Raw genomic sequence first — 12077 nt, forward strand, 5'->3', positions numbered from 1 at the left:
AAAAACAAAATTCGAATAAGAATAATTACTAATGGAATATTATGAAAGCATCTCCTTTCCAACTACAAAGCAATTGTAAATGGTGTGACATTTATAACCTTTTTTTTTTTTATTAAAGGTTCCTGATACCTAGGCTAGCATCTTTTAGATGCTTAATTTCTTTGAGAGTTGAACTTTCACACTTGCGCTGAGACATATCTAGAATTTTCATCAAGAGAGAAGGTAAGAAAATAACGAATCAGGTTCAAATTCATTATCTAACTATGTACTAGATAAAAAAATACAATGCTCTAACTTTTAATTTTTAATGCTCTAATTCAATGCTCTAAATCTGAGGGGAGCAAGATTATTTTCAGAGGGGAACAAAATTTGTTGCGGGGGGCATTAACCCACCTCTGCTCACTTGGATCCGCCCCTGCCCGCGGTTCATGTGACAATTATAATTTTAATTACAAGTTATGGAGTAGTTGCTAATATTACAAGATTGGTAATTAAATTTAGAATCTAATTGCTACCATACCATCTTTTTGGTTTGTAATTGGCAATTACAAAGATGTGATCAAACTCAAATCATAAAATTACATCCACAATTAACATTATAATGGAATGCAAGGATGTAGATTGTATGATATTATTTGAGGGATAATTGCTACGTGGGAAGAAAATTATGGCATGAAGTTATGCATTTCCTTTGATTTATCTGTTCATATAACTTCTTCTTTTCTTTTAAAAAAAAATTTCAGGATATAATTTTCCGACATTTTTAAATTTCAGCATTGCCTTTTTTTTTTATCTGTTCAATAAATTGGCGGTTTAGACAGTTTTAATAAAAATTTGAAAACCTTGATAAATTTAATAATTTATATTTTAAGTTGGATATTAATAAAAATGTCGGTATAAATATCAGCCTTGTTTATTGAGCACTGTGCCACTGTCTTCCTTGTTTATGAGAAAAAAAAAATCCTATTATTTCAAAAGAATAGCAGCCGATTTCTTCCTTGTTTATTGAGCACTGTAACACTGTCTCCAACAAATATCACAAAAACCTAAATTATGTCGGTAGAATATAATCAGAGAAATATCTTGGCAACTAGGCAAGTGCTAGCTCCAAGTATAGAACCGTTGAAAAAACTGCACACACTGACAAACCTTAATTAGCAAGTAAAATTTCATATTTTACTTTTTTTTTTCTCGAAAATTTATTGACCAGCTTCAAGAATCCGATGCGACTTCATCTATTTTTTCTTTACAAATGGGTCCCACCAACGAATATTACACTAAAGTATAATATAGTTTTTTTTTCCGAAAAGTATAATAAAGTATTTTAAATTTCAATTGTTTGGTAATACTATACTTAATTTTTTAACATGTGTAATTAGTTTTGATTAGACTTAGAAGCTTAGTTGAAAAATAATGAATATTTTTTCACAAGAGCATCTTCATTCTAGAAACTCAATAGAAATTAAAGAAAGTGAGAAGAGAGAGCAATAATATTTTTTTTAGAATAATTGCTAAATAAGTAATCGATCCACATCTCTAAAAATAAATTAAAAAGTATCATGTCAAAATAGAATTTGTGATAATTTTCGGAATGGAATGCCTCCGTTTTATACCGATTATGTGCAAATTAACCATGAACAAATTTCCTAAATTATCGCTATCTAGAATAAATGACTTAATAAATTGAAACAAATTAAAAAAAATCAAGTAAAAGAAAACTTTTGACCATTTACTATTTAATTTTAGCATGATTGGACTTGGCATTGTATTCCTGATTTTAAGAATATTCATTTACAATGTGGCCGTCAATCTGGGTGATTTATATGTCAGCTTAAGAGTGGCAGCGAGCTGACTCGTCACGAGTTGGATCTAGTTTGAACTCATCATGAACGAGCTGGCTCGTTGAATTTGACTGAATCTTATTTCAAAAAAAAAAAATTATAAACTTCTTAGACCGAGTTGTTTTTACAAATTTTACAAATAAGTATTAAAAAAATTATTAACTTTCAATATACATTATAAAATGCACACAAATTTATACAAATTCACAAATTAATATCTAGCCAAGTTAGCTTGTGAACTGGCGAGCGAGCTAGGCTCCAACTTGAACTATTTAATTATGGATGGAAGTCCAGTAACAAATAAGCTGTTTTAGCAAACGAGTCAAATGCAAGTCATGATAGAGCCGGCTCCAACCTGTTTTGCTAAATGGTAAGGGATAGGAGTTGTGTTGGTTTGAAGACAATTAACCCATTTTGCTTTTAGCATCGGCAGAATATATACTCAAACCGCTGGCATTGATACCTTTTGTCATCGGTAGAAAATTGGAACCGATGGCAATGAGTTTCCTTATTCAATTGAAGCTTCTGGATTTTGATATCTCTAATTACATCGGCAGTTTAAAGCACAAAAGTCAAACCGATGGTAATCTGAATGCCTTTATTTAAACCGCTGCCGAACTTTGCCTTTTGCTATCGGATAAAGTTTCAGATAGTAGTGTGCCAATTCGTTGTTTCGAGATTGAGCTGCTTTTGTCTGTGGTCTCTTTATTTAGCTTTATTTAGAGTTTGTTCTCTTCTTTTTGAAACTTATAATAAAGTGTGAGAGAAAGGGATATTGAGAATTCTAATTTTTTTGTACCGGTAAAACTCCTTGATTATAGTGAATTTGTGCTATATATTTCTGTGATTTTTTTTTCGAAAGAATTTTCACGGAAAATCTTGTGTCTTTTTTAATTTCTTGTGCTTACTTATTTGATGTCTTAGTTTTTCTTGTGATTCTCTATTTATTTGTTTACCTCTATTTTGTGTACCCAACAAGTGATATTAAAACATTTTGTGCTCAACAAGTTGGTATACGTTTTTTTTTTTAAATATAGAATTATGTTATTGTCAAAAAAAAATTTATTACCCCCTTGAAATTTACAAATTCTAACATTACCATTGTTTTAAAAACTTTTCAAAAGTTGCCACACGTGAGACCCGTCTGCGCACCAATTTTTGTTTTTTTTTTGTCTCCGATTCTTAAAAGAAAGAAAAAAATACAGAGATTTGGTGTGCATACTGGATCTGTGCACAGGTCAAAAATAGTACACAGACCCAGTCTGCGTTCGTAGCAAGATTTAAAATTACTTAAGATCAGTGGTAATATCAGAATTTTGAAATTTGAAGGTGATAACTAAAAAAGTTTCGGTTACTTTTGTTAATTATATTTCCTTTTAAGAAAAGAGTAGTCCTATCATTATAGGCCCTATTAAAAAAAAAATAAGGCCCAAGAAATAAGGGTACGTAGTTCTATGATCATTGCGTGTTGTGGGACCCAAGAAAAAAATAAGGCTCAGGAAATAAGTGTAGTTCTATGATCGTTGCGTGATGTGGGACCCAAGAAAAAAAAATAGTTCTATTATTGTTGGGCCCTATTAACTTTCTTTTATGAACTATTTTCGTGTCAATAATTTTGCTTTTTATAACTTTGAGTTCCCTGCTGCGTCTCCTGGTTTTCCTCATCCTCTTTGAAGTTGCTTTACTATTAGATTCAGACAGTTCTAATTTCACATGATCATGTACTGTGTTATGTCATGATTATATATACCAATTTGTGTGTTGTACCATGTCAATTTTTCGATGTATATATAGTCACATCCAGAAGCGAAGCTAGTGTGGTATAGAGGTAGGCAAATGCCTACTCCTAGAAATATATATATATATATAGAGAGAGAGAGATGGGCTATGGTGCATTGCAATGTATGGGCACCCTTGTGCATTGAACTATAAATCACCGATTCAAAATTCAAATGACCGATCCAAACCATTCATCTTGTTCTCCATATTAATATGTGCTTGGAGACCAAATTTCACATTTTTTGGAATTTTTTTTACTATTTATTAAGCCACTTTGAAAATCTGAAAATCCGAGTGAACAGTAAAAATTTCTGGACCATCGGATCAGCAATTTTAAAAAATGCTTAATAAATAGTAAAAAAATTTCAAAAAATGTAAAATTTGGTCTCCAAGTACATTTCAATATGGAGATCACATCTAACTGTTCGAATCAGTCGTTTGGATTTTCAAAATAAAAATATGACGGCGTGGAGCACCAACTCATACTCGATGGAGTAGCGTAGCCCAGACTATATATATATGTATTTTAAATGAGGTTTTTTTTTCTGGGTTGCCTACTCTTAGAAAATTAGGTTTTATATATATATATAGAGATAGGCTAATGTGCTTCCATAAGCACTTGGCCCAAAGTGCTGCCACCCCATTTTCAATTTTTCAAAATTCAAACAGTCGATCCGAACCGTTCATCTTGTTCTCCATATTAATATCTGCTTGGAGACCAAATTTTACATTTTTTGGAATATTTTTGCTATTTATTAAGCCACTTTGAAAATTGCTGATCCAACGGTGAACCCCTGATTTTACTGTTTGGCAAGCCACCGTTGGATCAGCGATTTTCAAAGTGGCTTAATAAATAGCAAAAAAATTCCAAAAAATGTAAAATTTGGTCTCCAATCAGATATTAATATGGAGAACAAGATGAACGGTTCGGATCGACTGTTTGGATTTTAAAAATTCGAAAATGGGGTGGCAGCACTTCGGGCCAAGTGCTTATGGAAGCACATTAGCCTATCTCTATATAGAGTTAGGCTGGGGTGCTATGGATAGCATAGTGGCCTCTATGCTACGGCTCAATATTCGAGTTTTCAAAATCCAAACGGTCGATCCGAACCGTTCATCTTATTCTCCATATTAATATCTGATTGGAGACCAAATTTTATAATTTTCTGAATTTTTTTACTATTTATTAATCCACTTTGAAAATCGCTAATCCAACGGTTTTACTGTTTTGTGCAGCCACCGTTGGATCAACAATTTTGTAAAATACTTAATAAATAGTAAAAAAATTCAGAAAAATGTAAAATTTGGTCTCCAAGCAGATATTAATATGGAGAATAAGATGAACGGTTCGGATCGACCGTTTGGATTTTGAAAACTCGAATATTGAGCCATAGCATAGAGGCCACTATGCTATCCATAGCACCCCAGCCTAACTCCTCTATATATATATATATATATATAGAGTACGGCTAACGCGCTTCCTCTAGCATATGGGCCGAAATGCTTCCGATGGAAAGTTGAAATTTTAAAATCCAAAAAGTCGATCTGAACCGTTCATCTTCTTCTCCATATTAATATCTGCTTGGAGACCAAATTTTACATTTTTCTGAATTTTTTTACTATTTATTAAGCCATTTTGAAAATCGCTGATCCAACGGTAGCTTATGATTTTTACTGTTTGGTAAGCCACCGTTGGATCAGCAATTTTCAAAGTGGCTTAATAAATAGTAAAAAATTTCACAAAAATGTAAAATTTGGTCTCCAAGCAGATATTAATATGGAGAAGAAGATGAACGGTTCAAATCGACTTTTTGGATTTTGGATTTTGAAATTTCAAATTTCTACCGGAAGCATTTCGGCCCATATGCTAGAGGAAGCGCGTTAGCCGTACTATATATATATATATATATATAGGACTTGGCTACGGTGCTATGGGTAGCTAAGAGGCCTCCCGTGCTACGGCTCAATATTCGACTTTTCAAAATTCTAACGGTTGATCCGAACCGTTCATCTTGTTCTCCATATTAATATGTGCTTGGAGACCAAATTTTACATTTTTTGGAAATTTTTTACTATTTTTTTAGATTTATTGAAAATCGCTGTTTTTCAGACAAATCTGAACCATAAAAAACAGCGATATTCAATAAATCTAAAAAAATAGTAAAAAATTTCCAAAAAATGTAAAATTTGGTCTCCAAACACATATTAATATGGAGAACAAGATGAATGGTTCGGATCGACCGTTAGAATTTTGAAAAGTCGAATATTGAGCCGTAACACGGGAGGCCTCTTAGCTACCCATAGCACCATAGCCAAGTCCTATATATATATATATACACATATACAGAGAGAGAGAGAGAGAGAGAGTGTGTGACTAATATGCATTCGGTAGTATATGGGCCGAAATACATACGGTTCAAATTTGAAATTTCAAAATTCAATACGTCGATCCGAACTGTTCATCTTGTTCTCAAAGTGGCTTAACAAAACAGTAAAATCAGCAGTAATGGATTTTGAAAATTTGAAAATTGTTGATCCAACGATATCTTAACAAAACAGTAAAATCAGTAGCCACCGTTGGATCAGTAATTTTCAATGTGGCTTAATAAATAGTAAAAAAATTCAGAAAAATATAAAATTTGGTCTCCAAGCACATATTAATATGGAGAACAAGATGAACGGTTCAGATCCATGTTTTGGATTTTGAAATTTCAAATTTGGACCGTATGTATTTCGGCCCATATGCTACCGAATGCATATTAGTCTCTCTCTCTCTCTCTATATATCTATATATATATATATGATGAGGGCCAAATTTTACATTTTTTTTGAAATTTTTTACTATTTTTTCAGAATTTTTGAAAATCATCACTTTGCTAAATTTTTTATTATTGTTTAGTTTAATCAAAAATTATGAAAAAATAGTTAAAAATTTCAAAAAAATGTAAAATTTGGTCTCCAACCACATTTTAATATGAAGAACACGTTGGAAGGTTCTAATTGACTATTTGAACTTTGAAAATAAATATATGAGTGGAGGGTGCACGTTAAGAGCACAAAAAGAGGGTGCATTTTAACCCTCCTCCTCCTCTCTCTCTCTCTCTATATATATATATATATATTAGATTAGGTTTTTTTTTGGTTGCCTACTCTTAGAAAATTAGGTTGCCTACCCCTAGCCTCCGTCCAGCAGAGAAAATCATTTCCTCTTGATTATTATTGAGTGTTCTTCTTGATTTCTTCCAAAATTTTTTTCTAGCCCTAGAACCGGCCTTGTACGAGTTGGAGAAGAGGGAGACAGGTCTGACCAAGGGGCCCCATATGTCGGCCTCACAATTATCTCTTTAGCTTATGTCTTGAATTTGGGTAGGGATATTTCGTGTGGAATGTGTACAAATTTGAACAAGGTTCACATGGTCTAGGTGGTCTAGATTTATATAAAACGAAGGAATCTCTTGAAAATTTAAATGACATGGCGCCGTCCTTTCTCTGGGTCCCATTGGTCAGTTTTTCTTTGGTTGTACCCAAATTACATCCAAAATTATATTCGTATCATGTGAAATCTTGTAAAATCCATATAAAATCAACTATTTGGAGATTTTTCGAGTTCTTTGTGTTGAATTTCTCGGTTTAACGCTTAGAATATTATCATGATTTTTATTTTCAAGAAATCCAAATTCTATTTTGAAAATTTCAAGAAATTAGATTTTAAGGCATTGATGTTGTAAATTTTGATATGTTGAATTTTTGTTTTGCAACTATATATGTTCGCCTACCTCTGAAAAAATTTCTAGCTTCACCACTAGGTCTGTACAAAATTGCTCAAACTTGTAACTCGCTCACTAACTACTCGTTTTAACTAACTCGTTTACAACTTGAGTCAGTTTCAACTCGAGTTGGCTAACTCGTTTAATAAATGAGCTGAGTTTGAGCATACCCTAACTCGCTTATTAATAAAAAATTTATCATAATAAATTCCATACCCTTCTAAATAACTCCTAAGCTGTTGTTTGGATTTTTTTATTTTGTTAGTTGTTGATAGGGGTCAAATAAGTCACTATTTTTTCTATTACTTAGCCTATATTATTGCCATTTATCGAGGTATAATTGCTTATTTTATAGAGAATCAGATTCCTTTTTGTTATTTCACTTGATTTTAGAGAATTACAGGTTTTTAATGATATTGGAGCAAAAACAGGCATAAAACACGCAATTCTGACACCTCAGCCTCAAATCAAGTGAGTGGCTAGGCAACCCTATTCTAGGGTAAAGACATGTAATATTGAATTCTTATGAGTTTAATCTATTTGTTCATTATATTATCTTTGCACTATGATCTGAATTCTTACTGATATTTTATGCCTTGTATTATTGTTTATTGTGTGCTTAAAGTGACCTCGTATGAATGGAGTGTACAATCCATTCATACCTAATTGGGGTTAACCAATATCCTAAGAATATAAGTTATCCTAGATACAAGTAAAATAGACTGACCGGTTAACCACTTGCATTCGAATCACAGTTAAGGGACATATTGGGAAGTGATTTAGTAGACAAATGTCGCATTCCATCACTAGTAGGGTAATCTTAATTATTGCTATTACCAAAGGTTAGAGGAATGACCGACCAAGTGAACTTGACCCTTTTGAAATATTAGTAATTAGGACTTATCATTAATCTACATGCAATTGTGCTAAGTACCCGACATGTATTTACTCAGTTAGGGTGTTGTGAGACTGACCGAAGATCAACACTAAAATAGGATTAACAGCTCTCAGATCGCAGAGATACCAGTATAGGACGTGTATGGTTCTGGCCAAACTGTGTGCGATTCCGACTAGAGTTGAAACCAGACTTTGTACGGTTTACCCAAACGTGTGTGGATGGTGACAGAACTGTGCGCTATTGTTATGACAACCAGAATCTAGATTAAACAAGTTTGAATGATAGAATTAATGTCTGATTCCCTCGAAGTCCATCTTCTAAACACTTAATCTACTATTACTTCTTTGTTGTAATCCAACATTACAACTGAGAAACCAACAATCAATCAACCAAATACAATCAACCAACCTAAAGGAACTGATAACCTAGACCTTAGTTTACATCTTGGATCTCTTAATATACCATCACTGCGGATCGACACTCCAATCTATACTACACGGTAGATTCATATGCTTGTGAATCGACAATAAGTAGAAATTAGGGTTATAAATATTATTAGCATTGATTTCCACCCTATCAGTTGTCTTTATAATTATGTTTGAATTGTTTGTGTTTAGATAAACTCTTACTAAATCATTTGAATTGTTTTTGTTTACATAAACTCTTACTAGTATATAACTATAACTAAGAAAATTGACTGGTCAAACGAGTTATAAATGAGTTGTGAGCCAACTCGAGTTAGTAATGATTTAAATTCGAGTTAGCTTTACAGCTCGTTATTGATATCTCAACTCGATTTGACTCGCTCATTTATTAAATGAGCTAAGCACGAGTTGGAGGTAACCCGCTCAAACTCGTGTATATCTAATATCTAGTTTTTTTCGAAAAGTATAATAAAGTATTTTAAATTTCAATTGTTTGGTAATACTATAGTTAATTATTTAACATATGTATTTAGTGGTTTTGATTAGACTTAGAAGCTTAGTTGAAAAATGATGAATATTTTTTTTCTAAGATCTAGCATCTTAATTTCAGAAACTCAATAGAAATTAAAAACAGTGGGCAGAGAGAAAGGACAATTCTGACAACGAATTTTTTTGTTCAGTGTGGTTTTAAAAATCGTTTTTTTTTATTAAAGAAAATTCAAAATAATTGGTCATCTAGGAAAATGAATTAAAAATTATCACGTCAGATTAAAAATTGTGATATTTTTTGAGATAAAGATGCTCTAAGTATATATGACGAAGGAGCTAAGTTAAACCCAATTATGTGCAAACCATGAACAAATTTCCTAAAAACTTTCCTATATAGAGTATATAAATTTAAATTTATAGGATGAAAATAAGGTTATTACTTATTAGAGATCATCTAAAATAAATTGAAACAAAGGAGAAAAAATTCAAGTAAAAGAAAACTTTTGACCATTTACTATTTAATTTTAGCATGATTGGACTTGGCATTGTATTCCTGAATTTAAGAATATTTATTTACAATGTGGCCGTCAATCTAGATGATTTATATGTCAGTCCAAGTATAGCCAAAATATTACCAAAGTATAAAACTATGTTGGTAAATGGTAAGGAATAGGAGTTGGTATAACTTTTTTTTTTAAATAAAAAAATAGAACTCTATTATTGTCGAAATTTTTTTAGTTGCCACACTGAAATTTACAAATTCTAAGATTATCACTATTTTAAAACTTTTCAAAGATTGCTACGTTCAAGACCCAGTCTGTCTGTGCACCAAATCTATTGTTTTTTTAGTATGATTCTCAAAAAAAAAACAAAAAGACACAGATTTGGTGTGCATACTGGATCTGCGCACACGTCAAAAATAGTACGCGGACTTAGTCTGCATTCATAGTAAGATTTGAATCTTTTTAAGATCATTAGTAATATCATAGTTTTGAAATTTTAGGGTGGTAATTAAAAAAATTTCGGTTACTTTTGTGAATTATATTTCTTTTTAAGAAAAGAGTAGTCTTATCATTGTTTGCCCTATTAAAAAAAATAAAGCCCAAGAAAGAAGTGTAGTTCTATGATCATGCGTGTTGTGGGACCCAAGAAAAAAAAAATTTCAATTATTGTTGGGCCCTATTAATTTTCTTTTATGAACTATTTTTGGGTCAATAATGTTGCTTTTTCTAACTTTCAGAGTTCCTGTTGCGTCTCTTGGTTTTCCTCCTCTTTCAAGTTCAATGAAGCAAATTTATTATTAGATTAAGATCTAGCGGTTCTAATTTCACGTGATCATGTACCGTGTCATGTCGTGGTTATACAAGTTTGTGTGTTGTATCATATCAATTTTTCAAAATATGGTTACATCACGTGAATAGTCACGACATAGACCACTCGAGTCACGACACGTGTGCCCAGTGACAAATACATTAAATTCCTCGGTTATTGGCTATCACCCAAAAATTTTATTCACAGAAAATACAGAAGGAAAAAAACTTAAAAAGATAAAATGACATGATGGAATTTAAAAAATAAAAAGATAAGATAACATTATAGCGTCGTAGCAGGAATGTTATCGCATTCTCTGTCAAATATATGTGTGTGTGTGGAACACCACAAAATTTGTTAAAACCGAAAAAATAAAAATAAAATATATAAAAAGAATGTGGGACGCCATACCTAAACTAAACCAGTTTCAGTTATGTACATGTCTTCTAACTATATGATATGTTACAGAGTATAGAACTTTCTAGAATAATCCACTTGATATATCTTGAATACTCTTAGAATTGATTATTGGGCTTGGGCCTTCCGATAATAATTTTTACTAGGCTCTTGAAGTCGTTGCTGCCAATTTGAACAATTTTTTGAATCAGATCTAAGGGATCAAAAAGGACTGTTTAATTCCCAGAGTATGTATGGTAGCCTATTTTGTATTATATAAGTATGTTTGTGTGTGTTCATATCTATATATGTTGAAAAGTTCAACATTTTTATTATACAAATCAATCACCAGAAAAGAAAAAAAATATGCATTATAGAAAAATAAATTACATAACCACACTCAACACAAAATCAATTATAAAGAAAACTCCTCAATTCATGTTTAATATGGTTTATTTGAGATCGATTTTAGGATCAGGCTTAGGCCGGGATCTTGGTTCATCACCATTTGTTTAATCAAAGAAATTCACAACTCATGGGAACAGTACGTACGAAACATACAGTAACTTGCACATCTTGCATCTTCACAAGCGGTACATATTCCTGAATCATTAGGAAAAATTATACAGTCAGAACAGTTTCCTTTACTTCGACCATTGGGATCAGCATCACAGACATTACAACTTCTTAAACCAAATCGAGCGTCACATTCAAGACATGTTTTTGCACCAGGACCATTTTTGCAGATACAAGCATTATCAAATTCAACAACAGCGCCTTCCACAAATGAAAGTTGGATTCCGACAATTAGATTAAGGATGAACAAGAATGCATAAAAATGACACATTCTTCGAAGCCATTTTAATATATATATGTTTGTCACTACCTACTTACCTTATTTCACCTCACCTCACCTCCTTACAATTCAAATACAACACTCCAATTAAAAGTGTTTGGAGCACTCTACTAGTGCCTCTCTATATAGCAAAATAATAAGACATTTAAAATTCTAATATAACACTTCAATTGATGGTGTTTGAAGCACTCTAGTAGTGTCTTCATATGGCAAGATAATAGAGCATTTACAACACTAATACAACACTCCAATTGAAGGTGTTTGGAGCACTCTAGTAGTATCTCCTAATTGCAAGATAATAAAAAGATAATAGAG

Source organism: Carex rostrata, chromosome 1 (genome assembly GCF_964058835.1).
Source record: "Carex rostrata chromosome 1, lpCarRost1.2, whole genome shotgun sequence".
Classification (NCBI taxonomy): Eukaryota; Viridiplantae; Streptophyta; class Magnoliopsida; order Poales; family Cyperaceae; genus Carex; species Carex rostrata.